Genomic DNA, 18,469 nt, shown 5'->3' on the forward strand with positions numbered 1-18,469 from the left:
GACACAGAATTGGAAGCAGGCTCCAGGCTCTGAGCTCGAACCCACAAACTGTGAGATCATGACCTGAGCCGAAGTCAGACACTTAACCAACTGAGCCACCCTGGCACACCTTAATGTTTTCAATGTGATGGTTCTTTAAGGAAAAAAACTTCAAAAGTTTGATGAATCTATACCTGAGAGGAATGAAAAAGTTTAACTCTCAGATAAATTAATAGCCTTGGTTATGGTTTACAAGATAAAAAGCAAAGAAATGCTAAGGGATTTCAACAAAATTTGAAGAATTTTCAATACTTAGTCTCTAAATATAAGTGTTTATAAAGTATAAATCTATGGAAAAGTCTAAGAAATAGTCTTATTCAGGGTGAGAATTTTTATTCAAAGCAATTACATTTCTTCCTGATTTTATCACAATACAAAAACCAATATTCTAGTTTATACAAAACTTATTTATAAAAATTTAAAGCTACTATAAATATTTCATACATTGTGTGTGTGTGTGTGTGTGTGTGTGTATGTAATCCCTACTTTTTAAAGTTTTTATTTATTTGTTTTGAGAGAGAGTGCATGTGTGAGTGGGGGAGGGGAAGAGAGAAAAGGGGAGAGAGAATCCCAAGCAGGCTCTGAGCTGACAGCACGGAACCTGATTCGGAGCTTGAAATCATGAAACTGCCAGATCAAGACCCGAGCTAAAATCAAGACTCAGATGCTTAACCCATTCACCCACCCAGGTGCCCCCAAATCCCTACTTTTTAAAGTGAAGTGATGGGGCGCCTGGGTGGCTCAGTCAGTTAAGCGTCCGACTTCGGCTCAGGTCATGATCTCATGGTCCATGAGTTTGAGCCCCGCGTCGGGCTCTGTGCTGACCGCTCAGAGTCTGGAGCCTGTTTCAGAGTCTGTGTCTCCCTCTCTCTCTGACCCTCCCCCGTTCATGCTCTGTCTCACTCTGTCTCAAAAATAAATAAACGTTAAAAAAAAAATAAAAAAAAAATAAAGTGAAGTGAAATTCATGTAACATAAAACTAACCATTTTGAAGCGTATAAGTCAGGGGCGTTTAGTACATTCACAATGTCGGACAACCACCAACCTCTACCTAATTTCAAACGAGATGGTGTTTTCATCACCCAAAAAGCAGACTTCATCCCGTTAAGAAGTCACTCCCGATTCCTCCCCATCCCTAAGGCCCTGGAAACCACCAATATGCTTTCTGTATCTATGGATTTAATTGTTCTGGGTATTTCATACAAATGAAGTCATACAATATTTGACTTTTTGTGTCTGGCTTATTTCATTTAGCATAATGTCTTGAGGTTCATCCATGACGGAGCCCTTATCAAAAGTGTGTTCATCTCTACAGCCAAATAATATTCTGTTGTATGCATATATCACATTTTCTTTATCCACTTTTCCATGATGGACACTTGTGTTGTTTCTACATTTTGGCTATTGTAAATATTACTCCTGTCAATATGTATGTACAGGCATTTGTTTCGATACCTGTTTTTAGTTCTTTTGTGTGTATACCCAGGAATGGAATCGCTGGGTCATATGGTAATTCTATGTTTAACTTGCTTGGGAACTATCAAGCTGTTTTCCACAGTGGCTGCACCATTTTACATCCTCACCAATTAACTTTAAGACTTTGAACTAATAGTAAATCAAGGTATTAGTACATATGTTGCACACCAGAAAATACTAGTTTTACTATACTCTTGGCATCACTGAGCAGGTTAAAATGGATGTATAAATTGATTAGTTTAAGAATCTTTTTATGGGTGCCTGGCTGGCTTAGTTGGTAGAGCACGTGATTCTTGATCTCACGGTTTAAGTTTGAGCTCCACACTGCGGTGTAGAGATTACTTAAAAAGAACGTCTTTGAAAAAAAAAAAAAAAGAATCATTTTAAAGATGCATTTGATTGCAGAGAGATATATACGCAAGATGATGGATGTATTCTATTTGTTTTGTTTTAAATAAAATTGGTTGTGCCAGAACATGAAAGAAGGTAATAGAAGGCAATTTGAGGCTATGTCGCAAATATAGAAAAAAAGAAAAGAGAATTTAAGAGCCTGGGCTTATATGCCTGCATATAGTGAATGTGAAATGAACAAAGAAATATGTTAAAAATTTTTGCAAAAATGGCTCTGTGATAATTGATTTATTCATAAGGTGGAAAGAGGCTTGTGCCTCCTCTACCACGAACTGCTACATGGAAGGTAATCAGAAAGAGTAAAGTAAGAATTTGGCTCTCTCTCTCTCTGTTAAAATTGTGAATTGATCCTCCGGTAGCTAGAATGCTCCTAACAAAAGCAAAGAAAGCAAAACAAGAAGAGTTAAAGGTATTCTGTGCCCAGATATCAGCGGTTCTCTCTCTTACTAAAATGCTCTGTAAACTGGTTGTTTTTGCCACACTTTTAAATCTATTTTAACAAAATGTCTTTAGTTTTGAAATAGAGTGTCAAATAATCATTTTTACGTATTGCTGTGCTTCCTTTAAATATTACCTGAAAACATGTCTTGTCCTCAGGGCATCTATGACTAATGTTCTTTTCATGTTTCCTTTAACTGTTTTTGACACTGCTTTTCCCAAATCTGAGACCCCAAATCAGAACTCCAAAACTGTAAAGATTTCTATTATACTTATGTTATCTTTGGAGTTTCCCAGATGTCCACTGGGTACCACAAAGAGTTGATCTCTCACCTTTTTTAAGAAGGAGATAGTACCGGGATGCCTGGGTGGCTCAGTCAGTTAAGCGTCTGAGACTTGGACCCAGGTCACGACCTCACGGTTTGTGAGTTGAAGCCCCACAAGGGACTCTCTGCTGTGAGCACAGAGACCCGCTTCCGCTTTGGATCCTCCCTCCCTCTGCCCCTCCCCCCCTTTCTCTGCCCCTCCCCCATGCACTCTCCCTCTTTCTCTCAAAAAATAAATGTTAAAAAAAAGAGGGAGATAGAAGAAATAATCCGGTAATCTCTAGTTTTAATACACTCAACACTATGATGTCCACAATATGAATAAGCAGCAAGTCAAAAAGCTAAACCCCTCCGTATTAATTACATATAAATAGAAGGTATGAATCTAAATGTTTCAGTAATTATGCAATTTATGTCAGAAACATCCTTATGTACACATACAAATATGGGCACAAAAACAATACACAGGTTCATTTTTAAGAGACATCTTGATATTCTATATAAATGTTCTTTGTTATACAAACAATTTTCTCCATAAATACTTGTCAACTGATGAGAGAATACACTTTATGGGATAAACTAAAGACGCCAGATATTTGACAATGTCCTTACTGTTTGTAATGTTTTCTTATTCTTAGCATAAGGATCAACTAAATCCTCATTAAACTGAACGTTTACTGCACCTCAATAGAGTTCTGTTTCTTTGCATTCTGAAATATCATACGGTCATAATAAATTTGACGGTCATAATAAATTAACTAGCGCCTTAGGGTCTTACCATCCACGGAGCGTTTTCTGCTTTTCCCTTCCACTCGCCTAAAAGTTGCCTCTACAAGAGCAGGTCAGAAATGGAGTCTCCTGAAAGAAATATCAAACGAGCTTCAGGAAAGCCCTGAACAGGTCCTGGGGACAGTTGAAACTAGGAAGGATGAGACCCCCAGACACAGGCTCCCTTTTATAAGATGACCCCTTCACCACTCTCTGTGAGACTGTCAGGAGACCGAATCAGGACTGCCAGAACATTCCCTTCCAAAAGCAAAGGACTTCATGCAAATAATCTGTTTAGTCTGAGAGCAACAAAACACACCGTAATTCCCTGGAACTAAATGAACAGAATGAGGTGATTTAACGGCGGCCGGTCTTCCCTTTTACATGTACACGTGAGGAAAAACTCTTTTCTTTATTCTTACTTCAGCCCTGATCCTCATGAACAGGTTACACTTGTTACAAACTGGCCTCAAATCTTTTACAAATGGCAACTGGTGCCCGCTGAACCCTCAGGATTCAGGATGGGAGGAGGAAATGGTATGAGAGAGCTTAATGCAGTAAATCAATAAATCATGAGGGAAAACTTAAGAATGACAATTCTGTAAAAGTAAGAAGACAAAGCAATAGCAACAGTGGTTAAATAAATATTATTCAAAGTGCCCTCACTAAGTTCCTTCTCTCTCTGTAACCATGGCAGTCTTTTACACAGGTTTAATAACGATGTGTTCTTTTTCCATTGGGGATACAATTGGATAGATCAAATCAAATCTATACTACGATCATGCCAGAAATCTCATCTAATTAAGTAGGATAAGCCCAAGGAGTGCCCTGGACATATGGAACAAGGCTTTCAGTGTCCTCCCACAAACCTGTTCTGCAGCCTGCTCTGTGGCTTACAGAGCCCCTGCCTCAAAGGCAGGCCAGGAACATTGACAAACAAGGGGATTTGGAGAGAAAAGAAGAGACCCAGAGACACCGTGAGGAATGATTTTATGTGTCACTTCTCTGGGTCACAGGTGCCCAGATATTCGGTAAACATCATTTCTGGATACATATGGGAGGGTATTGCCAGATGAGATTACCGAGTAAAGCAGATTGCTCTCCCCCACGTGGGTTGGCCTCATCCCCGCTGAGGGCCTGAATAGAACAAAAAGACAGAGGAAGGGACAAATCCCCCCTCTCTGCCTGACTGCTTGGGCTGTGACACCAGTCTTTTGCCCTCACATTGGGACTTACACCATCAGAACCTCCTGGTTCTCGGACCTTGGGAATCAGGCATCATCTGCTTTCCTGGGTCTCCAGCTTGCGGAGAGCAGATAATGGGCCTTCCCAGCATCCATTATCATGTGAGCCAATTCCTTATAATAAATCTATATATGTATGTGTGTATGTATGTATGTATGTATGTATGTATGTATGTATGCTTGTTTGTATCTATCTATCTATCTATCTATCTATCTATCTATCTCCTGTTGGTTCTGTTTCTCTGGAGAACCTTGACTAACACATACATCCAGAAGTTAAAGGTACTGTGGGCAAAGCCTGCTGGAAGTGAATTTGATGATTCTTGGTTCCTGATCTCAGTGGACAAACTGACAAGAAAAATAAAGTATTTCTGAGACAGGAGCATCTGGCTGGCTCAGTGGGTATAGCAGGCAACTCTTGACCTTGGGGTTGTAAGTTCGAGCCCCACATTAGGTGTAGACATTACTTAAAATGAAAAATCTTTAAAAAAATACTTCTAAGACATAAAACTTATACCGCTCGGGGCTTTATAAGGCTTCCAGAGAGAAGTAATTCTTAAACTTTAATATCATGTGGCTCTGGTTCTTTTAACGTACAGAGGGTCTTTGTGTATTAAACATTCATTACTCCTATGAAAATAAAGTCATCGAATTAAAGAAAACATCATATTAATGATACTGAGTCAGAAAATCATGAAGCGTCATAGGTGGTCAAATCTGCACCTTTGGGGCAGGAACTTGAACGAACAAAGGAGGGACTCCAGAGCAAACCTGGCATTTTTCTCTGCTCCATTCTGATCAAGGATATGACATACCACGGTCAGGAAACAGAAAAAAAAAAAAAAGAAAGAAAGAACTTTCACCCTGAGATAAAGCAAAAATAATAGTTGCACTCTGTCTATGTCTGGTCCACGAGATAATAAAGACTGGAGCAGTTCCTAACAAACCTGAACTCCCTAAACAAGATGCAGCTTTGTGCCTGACTTTCACGATGCCAATGCAAGAGGATATGACAGGCGTGTGAAAAAGTTACTTTTTTCCCACCATGGAGAAAAGAATATAAGTTTGCCCAATTTGTAAGCCTGTGGTTTTCCTCCTTTATTTGGTTTTCTACCTGGTGGGGGGGAGGCGCTCAGTGTTTTTGAAGTCTGCTTCCCTTCACCTCTTTCCAATGTAACTGTTTCTCATTTCTGCTTTCTAAATGTTTTTATTTGTTGGCTTACCAACACCTGAAGAAGATCACCACATTTCAGTAGCCCGGCACTCCCCTAGGTGAACGTTCCTCTCTCATTCGGGGCATTTTTTCACGAGGCACCATGGCTGTCTGCGTCAGGATAGGGGGGCTGCCCAGAGGCAGCGAAGCCACGGGCTTGAGTGGCCACCTCAGCTGAGGGCTAGTTATCTATGTGGGGCCGTGGCTTGTAGGGCAAGGGCTATGTGAAAGAAGAGATGTTTACTTTACAGTCGCCAAATTAAGGGGACCCTCTGAGCAGCGTGCTTAGGGACATGGCACTTCTCAACGTGCAGCATCTGTGAACTTGGCTCTGGGCGTCGATTCATCTCAATCCATTTCCATAAGCTCCTGTCCCAGTTGCGTTCGGGAAGCATAGCCCCTGGTCCCCTGGAACGTGCTAAAGCAGAAAAGGAGAAAACCGCACTGCTATTCTTGGTCAGCTTAATGGTGAGAAGCTTCAGATTCTCTAGAAAATGAGAGAGATTCAATTGTGTGAGGTCACCAAGTCACGATGTCCCCAGGAACACTGCTATTCAGAGCGAAACATCCTTCTCAGAGGGGTCCTTAAAGTTTAATAACATCAGTCAGGTGCATCAAGACCCTGCGAGCACACGATCCCAGAATGAGCCTCTGTCTGCTGTTACGGAGGAGCTCCCGCTTCCCCGGGTGCCGTTTTAGATCATCAAAGGTGACATTGAACGCTGTCTTCTAAGTTTCAATCGCAGCCTTAACCACCCTGTGATTTAGCCAATGGCAGTTCTGTGACTCTTTGTGAACAAAAGGCCACCTTCCCGAGGCTGGAGGAAATGTGTATACCCCGCAAGAAGAAGCAGAGAAGCACACAGAGTAAAAAAAAAAAAATATGCACCATAAACAGTGTTTGTTTGGTTGCTGTGGCACGACACCGGACTGTGTTCCAGCTATTTTTATGCAGAACATTTTAGCTGAAAGAATTTACACATGGCATCTGCCCTCTTGACACATCGCAGCAACCTCAGTCAAAGTGGAATAAGTACCAAAGCGTGGCAGACGCACGTCCTTCAAACGGCTGCCCACCAGAACCTCCCTCAGGGATGAATCTCAGATAACGGGGAGGGACAAAGGCAGACACAATGAGCATCGACTGCCAAGATTCCATTTACATAAAGCCCGAGAAGAGCAGAACAAATCTCTGATGGTAGAAATCACGAGTGACATTACTGACCTGGAGCACCCAGGTGAAAAAAAATGGTGGTTGTTCACAGGGGTATTTGCATATGCAAAAATTCATCCAGTTTTACTGCGTGTGACTTTCTGGATGTTATGGTCTGAATGTGCCCCCCCTCCCCATTCGTGTGTTGAAGTCCTAACCGCCAGGTATGATGGCGTTAGGAGGTGGGGCTTTCGGAAGGTGGTTAGGATAGGATGAGGTCCTGAGGGTGGAGCCCTCACAAAGGGGATCGGTCCCCTTATAAAAGGGACCCCACAGAACTCACCAGCCCTTCCACCATGTAAGGATACAGAGAGAAGGCTCTGGCTATGAACCCAAAAGAGGGTCTTCACCAGAACACAACCACGCTTGCGCCCTGATCTTAGACTTCCAAGCCTCCAGAAGTGTCGGCCGTAAAGTTCCGTTCTTTATAAGCCACCCAATCCATGGTATTTTGTTGTACTGGACTCAACGGTCTAATACAACAATTATATGCAGGGCAAACACATTGTGTAGAATTTACACCTCAATTTCTGCAGGTTTTAAAAAACCTACTGTCAACATACAGGAGCTCTCACGTTGGAGCCAAGAAGACCACTCTCCACCCACAAGGGCAAATGTCAGACACCATTCTCCCCCTGCCCCCCCCCCCCACCTCTCTGAAGTGGCCCAGTGTGGCCCAACATCACTTATTTCCCCTACGGGAGAGCGACTGTCCTACTGGACTACATAGAAATGCTGGGGTAGAGGCAGGGTGCACACTTCTCTCCAAGCTCACCCAGCCGGAGACAGCAGCGCCACCGCCACTCAGATGACCAACGTGGTCTGCGTCTCCTTGCGGCCTTGGTCTCCCTCACCGTTCCCACTTGGACACAAAGGCCCCCGCTCGGTACAGGCCCAGCTGCAGACCGCTCACTGTCGCTGACTCTGCCGCACCCCCCAGGGCAAGCCCCACCCATTCTGTTGTCTGTTTTATTCAGTTCATTTTCCTTTCTTCTTCATAATATCCGTGTGCTAATTGGCGCCCGGTTCATGAGTCACTGAGCGTGATGAGGCCTGAAGTGTAACAGGAATGCAAAACCCTTGAGCCAAATCATGACCAGCATCTGACCTCAGCTCTCCTCTCTTACCCCCCGCGTGCTGAGAGCTAACTGCTTCGCCCCATCTCTCCCACCCGCCCCGCCAGGGAGGTGACTCATGCTCTCCAATTTGATTTGTGTTTTCCGTTATTGGGTTTCAGTCTATGTAGACAGAACAGTGTGGGGATGCTGGCAGCCCATTAGGCATTGCCATTGGGAAGCTTAAGCAGGAAAGAGGTAAATTTGAAGATGTCCTTTGCCGAGCTTGGAATCTGCAAAGGTATAATGGGGGATGAGCACTACTATAGATTTTCACTCTGGTGTGGTGACATTTTAAATGGGAGCAGAGGAGTTTTTGCCATTGGTTTCCTTCTACTGGCAAGATCCTTTGCAATGTCCCGGAGACCTGAGGGATATAATCGCCTGTGTTTTCTTTTTCCCTCTTACTACAGACCATTAGCAAAGACAGTCTCTGCATTTGCACTCCCAGCAGACCAGACAGTGTTCTCTGAAGCCTGATGTGTGCCTTCAGAGTGCGGGCACTGGGGCATGAGTTTCAAAATCATATTTCTCTCTCCAAATAATTGTTCATGTCTCTTCTCAGTCAGAGAATACAGAGAGACTTTTCTCTCGTGAAGCCCAGGTTTAAACTAAAATCCAAACATCAAGGAAATGCTACTAATTTTTTAACTACCTAAATAGAATAGCTTTCTGCATCCACTTTAATTCGCCCATAGGCTACACAGGGTCAAGCACACTATTCTTTATAACCGCAAACGTGGTTGGCTTTTTTTTTTTTTTTTTTTTTTTTACAACATGATTGGCATTATTTTAGTGCATCAGTCCTTTTGGCATCTTTGAAAATTGGAGCAAAATATATTCCCATCTCACAGGTAAAGAAAACAAAAGTCAAGGTCATTTAAGCAAATTCATGTCTGAGAAAGCATTTTAGAACCAAGAACTTGTATTTCCAATTCATGTCATCATTTTTTAAGTTTTAGCAAATACTGTGGTTTCTTATACATTTTATCCATTTTTTCCCCTTCAGCATTTTAGGAGTGTCACTCACCATGCTTGTCAGAGGGGCAGTGATCCTCCTGGAAGCCCAAGGCTCCTGGGGGTGGGCCTCAAGATTCCTGAAGATAAACACCCTGCAGTTCAGGTTGACTGCTTCTATGGCGACCGGCCCCTGGCGTTCCAGAGACCGTGGTTCCATTGCATTCAGCAAAACCCTCAATGGTTCTGTGCTTTAGGCTCTCCTCAACGCCATAAGCCAATTCTTTCTGCATTTACCTACGATCCAAGAAAATGTAGGACTCATGACATTTACTGTCTCTGCTGTATATGGTTAAACATGGAAGACACGGGGCATTTGCTTGGACACACACAAATATTTACTTCAACTGGAGGATGGCTGCTGAGTTCCCCCAAACATTCTCTCATGGTGAAGCGCCAAAAAGGCTTGCAAGTGTGACATCCTCAATGACAGTAGTCTCAATGACTGTAGCCTCAATGACTGTAGTCTCATGACTGTAGTCTCAATGATAGTATCTCAATGGCTTCAAGCATGAGATACCCCCTCATAAAGGAGGAACTTACGCAACACTGCTTGGAGACGGCATTGTCTTGAACCCTCTTTCTCAAGCAGAGAAGGGCCCACACACTGAGATTCTGTGAAGAGAGAGACTGAAATTCTATCAGCTAGAAAGTAGGCCAGAGAACTAGTCTGATTCCCAAATCCTTTTTTAACTCGTCAGTTGGTTCCAAGACATTACCTACCGCCATTCCGATCACTAATCGGAGTGCTTTCTTCTATACAACAAATGAACTAAAACTCATGAGGTGGTTTCATTTCCTTTAAAGTCTGCTCATTAGGAAGAAGTACCAGCCCTGAAGCTTATTAAAATCAGAGTGTGGGCTGCTTATAACCTGGGGCTAAGTCAGTTCACTGTAAGAGAACTCAATCTGCATTTTCTCCCAGCCTCCCGGGATTCCCCTTATCTCCTCTGAGGAGCTTGAGCTGTCTCCACTCCTTGGCTAGAAGCCTCCTTACATTACCCCCACGAGCTTATCAAACCCAGGAGAAGGGCGGGGCAGGATTTTCATCCCTGGGCCTGGGAAGTGTCCCATTGTGCATTCTCCGCAGTCTTAGCAAAACCTGGCTCCTTTTACTGCGTGGAGGCCATTTCTTAAATACAAACAGTTCTCCACTGGTGAAAAGTTCGATTTTAAAGTAATTGTTAGAAATACAGGATGCATCCCCACTGTCCCCCTCCAAAACAATAGCGGCCCTGGATCCAAAAAATTGTTATTCCTACGACTAGACAGCTCTGATTCACTGCTACTGTCATGAGAACCATTAAGAGGCAGAAAGATAGATAAATCGTTTGGACTTTTAGAGACTCTGTTTACAGGAATGACAAGCAGGCCACTTGGAGCAGTTGATCTCAGGGGAGAGGCATTGATTAGGAATAACCTGCCTACACGGTCAATGGCTTGACTGGTCTAAATCATCCTCACTCACACTGAAGAGAAGTATTCACTCTCGACTGCCATATTGTAAGGAAATGGGGACCTCGCATGCATCCACAGGGGCCACGTAGGTGAGACTCTCCCTTCACAGTCCACCTGAGTCATGGCCAAAGGCCTGTAGTCCCCAGGTGAGATTCCACCGACAGTTCACCTGAGTCTTGGCCAAAAGGCTATGGTCGCCTTAGGACGCTTGTGAGGGGTGCTCTATGGCCCCTGCCCCTCCCCGCCTTGTCTTGAAGCAGTTTCTCAGAGCCTCCCAGCTTCTGAAGAGCTGTGAGGCTTCTTTCCTCACCCCTCAGAATCGAGCTGCAGACCAAAAACCTGCTAAGCTGCTATCTAAGGCTGGCCCCTCAGCGACAAGGTGACTCATTATGGACATTTTATTTTGGTGTCATCCTCTTTTGCATGTGGGATTATGTCCATGGGGAGCTGGCACTTTGGTTATTTTCCTTTCACTATCTATGTAACTAATAAACCATCTACATCCAGGACTATCTCAATGCATCTCTACAGTCCAATCGGTCAGGCTTTGGCCTTGACCTTGCCTTGTCTTGTATAGACTTGTCACATATTAGTTATTTATAATTCATTTGGGTAACAGGGAATTCCTTTGGGAAAAAAACAAAACAAAACAACCCAGGACCACTGTTATTAACTTTTCTGGGAGGAAGAGGAGTAGTGCATAGCCCCTCTGAGAATGTGTTGAAAGACAGGAACACTTATCCTCAGAAAAATACACCTGCACAAACATTTGTGTACATTCATTGGAAGTGGATATCCTGCACGGACCTCCGGCAAAACCCACTGTTCTAAGGGGATTAAGGTCCTATCAATCACTCATGTTGTGAAATGAGACCGGTTTCCTCATATTTATTGAGGCCCCCCCCAAGCAGACACAATGTGAAGCACTCAGGATGTAATTATGGGCAAACACTGATTTCATGGAGCATGTAACTAGTCAGTCTAATGTGGAAGACAGACATGAATCACACAGTTGCGGACATAAATGTAAAATGCAACTGCAGGGGCTCATTCGACTCTTGATCTCAGCGTCATGAGTTTGAGCCCCATGTTGGGTGTAGAGATTACTAAAAAAAATAAATAAATACGCTTAAATAAAAAATAAATAAAATGCAACTGCGGTAAGTAAAATGAAAGGCACGTGGTGCCATGATGACATGTTTATAGGAGGGTTCAACCCGGCCAAGGAGATCAGAGACACATCCCCTGAGAAAATGAGGCTTTAGTTGAGACATCAAGAACGGCAAAAATCAAAGAGGGCAACATGTGTCAAGGCCCTGTGGCACATGACAGTAGGAAGTCTGAGGGCTGAAGGAAGCCAGTGTGGCTGGGATACAGAGTAAGGACGACATGGATATAATGAGGCAGCAGAAATGAGTAAGGCCCCCTTAGGGCCTTCAAAACCTCAATAAAGAGCTTTGACTATGCCTTAAGAAAAATGAGAAGATACTAAATTGGGGCCAGTGGAGTGGGAGTGCAGGGGGTGGGGGACAGTGTGACAAGATGTGATTTGTGTTTCAAACTGTGACTGTGGTGTGGAGAACAGACTAGAATGGAGGAGACATGGGACGTCCTCTCAGGGCAGTAGGATGGGAGACAGGTGCAAGATTAGGGATCTGGAAGGCAGGGACAGATTTGAGTTATTTAGGAGAGAAAATTGGCAGGACTTAGCTGAGGCATGCTGCGTAGGTCTGAGCACTTTGGGTGGAGAGGGAAATTAGTAACTGAAGCATGGAACACTCCGAGCTCTGGTCCCAGGAGAGGCGCCAAAGCAGAATACGAAGAGTCCAGGAAGAAATGAACTCCTTTCCCGCTTTTAGAGCAAGATCTGCCTTGGAGAGATTTCATAATGACTGAAGTTTGCACGTGCTTCTGTTCTAACCTGCCCAGCCACTCTTGATTTAAATGGTACCTGTTCTCATTTCGCATGGGCTCTAGATTCTAGACTTAGAAAGAAACAGATGGCCCAACCTAACACCTTTATTTTCAGCTGAGGTTCAGAGGTGAAAATATTGCCCAAGACTTTTGACGTTCTTGTTTTAAATGAACAATAAATGTACTCCCAAAAATGTGTCCTGTTGCACACCAATCCCACGAGATACTCTCCAAATGTTTGGTAACATCAACTTGCAGACTACAGTCCTCTTTTGGATATTCATCAGCTCATGAGCATATTAAAGGCTCAGAGACGTCCCGCAGCCAAGAAACTTCTAAATCTATGTTACCCGAAGTGAACTTTCTTATCCTAATACCTGCTAAGGTGCACACCTCAGGAAACCCATTTTCAGACCTATACTATTATTTCTATATTCCAACCACATTATGGCCTGTAGAAGTTTCTGGGCCTGTCATCCTTTTTGGCATCCTTCCTCGATTCTTGGTCTCCAGAGTTCTCAAGCTGCCTTATGGCCGCTACTTTAGAATCTGACCTAGGGGCGCCTGGGTGGCGCAGTCGGTTGAGCGTCTGACTTCAGCCAGGTCACGATCTCGCGGTCCGTGAGTTCGAGCCCCGCGTCAGGCTCTGGGCTGATGGCTCAGAGCCTGGAGCCTGTTTCCGATTCTGTGTCTCCCTCTCTCTCTGCCCCTCCCCCGTTCATGCTCTGTCTCTCTCTGTCCCAAAAATAAATAAACGTTGAAAAAAAAAAATTAAAAATATAAAAAAAATAGAATCTGACCTAGAGCTGTGTCCTCCCCTCAAATGGTCCATGCTGCCCAGTCACCCAACTGCTCTTCGGTTGCTTTCAAATCAGAAGTCCGTTGCCTCAGCACAGCCAATACCAGCAGTAACAGTAGGAAAGCAATCTGCATAAACTAATTCACATTAACATATGAATAATGACTAATAGCTTGCAACATTCTCCTCTTACCCCAGACAATCCCTCCTCATGGTGGTCTTTAGTGAAGCAACACATCTAGGGCACACCAGGGGAAGGGATTTTAGGGCAAAGGAGCCACCATATAAGACACCAGCTCTGGTACTTAATCTCCTCTAAATGATTTCTCGGCTCCAAAAATCTCCACTTCATCTGTGCTTGAAAGCATAGGATCTATAAAATTCCAAGTTTTCCCATTATTGAGTCCCTCGCTATGCCGGGAACACCAATCTGTGTGAGTAGCACAGAAAAGAACTGTTCGTGTTCCTCAAGTCGCGTTGTCTGTGGGGAGGAAGGCCACGGGGAACAGGGCTCATGGTGCAAGACTGCTTAGGAAGCAGACACTCGTGAACACATCTTGTTGGGGCGTGCGTAATTTTATGAAGCCTTTGAAACACTACGGAAAGATAAAAAATGATATTTGTGAAGCGGTACCTAACACAAAGGGTAATATCATCTTGTCCAGAGTCTCTTTGTATCTGGGATGAGGCGAGCAGTGTTATAGTGTTATCTTCACTTGTTACTAGTGTTTTGGCTGAGTGCATTGGCCTGCATTGATCACCTCCCTCACTGGAGTCCTTAACACATTGCTGCCTCTTTTCACTTTGTTCAGCTTTTTTTTTTTTTTCATTGCTCAAGCCTGTCAAGGATGCTACCCAGCATAATCAGCTCATGTAGGTTTCTTGGGGCTTCCTTTTGGTCCAGCTGGGTTAAAAGAGCTACAGGGTGTTGCGGAGCTTACACGGTACCCTTTGCTGCAAAGAACCCCTTGGATATTCTCTTGAAATTGGCTGGGGTGGAGGTCGGGGGCTGGGGGGGGGGGTGGTATCAGGCACAGACCCACAACCTTCAGAAGCACCAGCGGGTAAACCAATGGCCTCTCCTCTGGGAAATGACTTACTCCAATTTCTCTCTGTCAGGAACTCTTGACCACCAAGCAGACTGTCTAGGACCCCTGTTGTTTATAGTAAGAACATTTCCTTCCCTGTATTGTTGGGCAATAGCCCTCAATCTCTCGCTGTTCACAGCTCCTTCTGTTCCTATAAGATTTTCTGACTTTTCAACCAACCCCCACCTTATCCTTCCACTCTAGTCTTTGATGCTCTGGTCTCAGTACCAGTTGCTTCTAAGATTTCCCTCAGGGGCCACAGGAAAACCCCACTCCATCTCCTTGCTGTTTCTCTGCCTCTATCTCTACCTCTCTGTCTCTCTCTCTCTCTCTCTCACACACACACAGATACACACACATGACCAAGTCTCAGACCCCACCTTAGAAAACACTCCTAGAAATATTGCTAGTATCTGGCATAATTTAAGCAGAACAACAAGATGTAAAGCCTGACAGTGTTCCTGGAAACAGAAGATCTTATTATTGCCAACAGTTTGAAATCTTCAAGCACTCACATTTTTCAAGCCACTTTGCCAAACAGCTATAAAGGACACAAGTCTGCATTATTTCAAGTCAGATTTTCAAAGTTCTTCATGAGAGGGGTTGCCTCTGGCCCGTGTCCAAACGGATGGGAAAATGCCAACAAAACACAGTGGAAAATATCTGTATAGCTTAGGTACTGAAGGGGAGACCAGGTTAATGAATGCCAGGTATAAATCATCCACACTAGCAATTTTATTCCTCTTTCCCCTGAGCTACAGTGCCTTAAACTTCTCCGGATTTGGCCTAAACAGAACATACCGAGCTTCATTAGTAGGTTGGAGCTGTAATGAGAAGAGCTGCCATTTTTGTATGAGGTGAGTGGTGCTGGCACTTGATGCAGTATTAACATGTATAATTATAAAACGCAGCCTGGGCGGGGAGAGGTCCAGTCCCAAAATAAGTACCATTCTAAAAACCAAAGCCTCAGAGGCCTTCTTAGTTCTGATTCTTTGCTCTTATCCTGTCTTCTCCAGAAATGTAATAGCATATCTTTCAGTATTCCACTCACATTGGTTCTAGCCTGAAAACAGTGGCTTCTGTTTCCATTTGGTTGATCGTGTTGGCAATTATGCACAGGGGGACAGCCATGGGAGTAAGGAACAGGGAATCCCATGACCCCTTTTGAGAGAAGAAAGTTGACTCGGGTATTTGGCAGGGAGGGCACGAGGAAGGGTGGATTTGAGTATGAGAGGTTTGGTCCACTTCTCCCTTCAATGCCTGGCATGACCCCCCATTCCCACCAGATTGGAGGGGGGAGCATATACTGGGCTGAACCAAGAAATAAAATACCCCAACCTCCCTCTAATCCTTTACCAGCTTACATTCCTGGCATCAAAGGTCATAAGCATTTTTTCCATCCTTCTTCAAAACTGATTCTCTGTTCATTCATTCACACAACCACAGGGCCTAGGCAACAGGGGGAGGGGGGCGTGCAATACTGCAGAGAGCAAAGCCCTAAAATAAGAAGGGAAGCAGTATAAAGGTAACTCGTAAACCCTCGACCTTCTGGGTCTTAGTAAGCCAAGTCACTTAAAGGAAATTTCCAGGGCCCTCAATTTGACGTATAGGTATGGGTTATCATAGGTAACCTAAGACCTATCTTAGATTGGTCGTAAGAATAGCGATAGTTATAAAAGGAGGAAACTGGACCAGGTAATTGTTGATCTTTCCAACTGTGCCATGTTCCGAATCTCAGGAATTTTTAAGATTGGAGTCCAGACTTTTCAAAGGCTTGGAAACAAAATAGGAAGGCAAGCTAGGGAAAAGCCCTAAGAGGTAAGCAAGTCTATAGTTCACAGAGAGGCCACTGAAAACAGAGGACTTACTGGCTCTCCCATGACTTCATCTGGTCTAAGATAATGTAACCAGCTATATCTAGGTGTGGCTAGTTGCCAAGATCGCCTCAGCGTTCCCTGCCTCTTGGTATTCACATGTTGTATACGCTCCTCCCACACTGACCGGGGCTGGTCTGTATACCCAACAGGATGTTGCACAACTGGTGATCTGCAGAACCGATTTTATGCTACATTAGAAAAGACATGGTATCTTCTGTCCCTCTGCTGAATCACTTGCTTTGAACCCAGCTGCCATGTCAACAGGACCCTCAAGGACTCTCTTTTTTTTAATGTTTACTTATTTATTTTGAGAGAGAGAGAGAGAGAGAGAGAGCACTAGCAGTTGAAGAAAGGGTGACGTATTCACCTTTTTTTTTTTTAAATCCATGATTAATGTCATGGGTACATTTTCACAACCAGCTCTTTAAATAATGTTCTAGGAACCTGGAAGAGGAGCTAGCTCCCCCAAAGCCATTCTTTAGCACCATCCCTAGTCTGCACCTCTTGGCTGTATCAGGTAATCAGCTGTACAAAGAAAACGAAACAAAAACAAAACAAAAACAAAACTCTAGAAAACTATCCATCCAAAATTGTTGCCATTCAGTTTGACTCCTAAAGTCTTCTGAAATGGTGTTAATAAAACATTTTAAAATAACGGCTTACTTCACCTCTTTAGCCAATGCTGTTTTGAAAATTTTGAAGCATTTACAAATATCCATTCCAGCATACTCACAGGCATGTTAATGTTATCTCTGCAGTATTGTTGAATTAATTTACTCATTGGGATCCATCTAGTTTCTAAAGGTTCCATGGGCTTGCCCAAAGGCACTGAGTGTTAACTGATACTTGTGCAAATAGCAGCGGGACAAAAAACAAAAACCAACTATGCCCATGTTTAGTTTGGTGTTGTCTGGACTTCAAAGTCACCCAGAGTTCTGGCATCAGCCCCACAAGTAATTTTCCCAAACACAGACCAAGGAACTTCCCCCAAAAGACTGAACTTCAAATGGAAAAATAAATACGGAAAATAAGAAGAGGAAACGTTGTAGTCCCCACCCCCAAAGAGGATTTATAAAAACCAATGGCAAATATTCAGTGAGCACTCAGAAGACCAAAACATCAGGAAAAGATACAGACGAGTGTCTAGGTCTCATTGAAAGAAGGGTCCCGATAAGGCCTCTTTGCACAACTACGTTGCCCATATTCCTTGCGATCTTATAAGTCTGCATTTAAAACATGTGAAAATTGGGAGTGAGATGTACACGTAAATATTTTTGCTCAACCTTCTGGTTCTCTGGTGCATGGCTGTGACCCGACAGATCAGAATGGACAGGACACAAAGCAAGCTGAGCTCCCAGAGAGACACCTACTAGCTGACAAAGCTCCAAGGTTATCTTGGTTGACCAGCAGTTCCCAACAGTTGCTAACCGGATCATCTAACACTGATAACACCTTTTGTTCCTAGAAAGCAGGGGCTCCCATAGGTTCCTGGTAACAAGAATCAGAAACGGGGTATGCAGAGTGCCTGGAGGCTTCCTCAGTAGAGCATACAACTCTTGATCTCAGGGTTGTGGGTTCGAGCCCCATGTTGGGTGTAGATTATTTAAAAGTCTAAAAAGAAAAGAAAAGAAAAGAAAAGAAAAGAAAAGAAAAAAAAAAAAAGAAAAGGGAAAGGGAAAGGGAAAGGGAAAGGGAAGGGGAAAGGGAAAGGGAAGGGGAAAGGGAAAGGGAAGGGGAAAGGGAAAGGGAAAGGGAAAGGAAAGGGGTATGCATCCTTGAAACTACATAATAAATTAATGATTTTGAAGTTGCAAAAAGAGGCTGTACTAACAAAGTGAGGGGCTAAAAGTGGATTATTTGCAAGCACAGATGTATTGCTTTTCTGACTATAGCTTAGCTGCCCATCACCTGGTCCCCCATCTTTGTGACTCGGTGAAGCAAGGACACCATGGTTGCATGTTATTATTAATGGATACCACGTGGTGTGGGGAAGAGAATATAGAAATGACTCACAATTCCTTGAGGATAAACCATTTTTCAGTTAAAATGGAACTAGTCCAAATTAGATCACT

At 43.6% G+C, this 18,469-nt stretch overlaps 1 long non-coding RNA gene across 2 annotated transcripts in view; it reads right to left on the reverse strand.

Moving 5' to 3' along the window:
• LOC123588442 overlaps positions 1 to 18,469 on the reverse strand; it is a 76,816-nt gene that overhangs the window by 35,777 nt on the left and 22,570 nt on the right. For both annotated transcript variants that reach the window (XR_006707848.1, XR_006707847.1), the window contains exon 4: positions 9,275 to 9,498. This is a non-coding gene — a long non-coding RNA (uncharacterized LOC123588442). The remainder of the gene's footprint in view (positions 1 to 9,274; positions 9,499 to 18,469) is intronic.

Source organism: Leopardus geoffroyi, chromosome D3 (assembly GCF_018350155.1).
Source record: "Leopardus geoffroyi isolate Oge1 chromosome D3, O.geoffroyi_Oge1_pat1.0, whole genome shotgun sequence".
NCBI lineage: Eukaryota > Metazoa > Chordata > Mammalia > Carnivora > Felidae > Leopardus > Leopardus geoffroyi.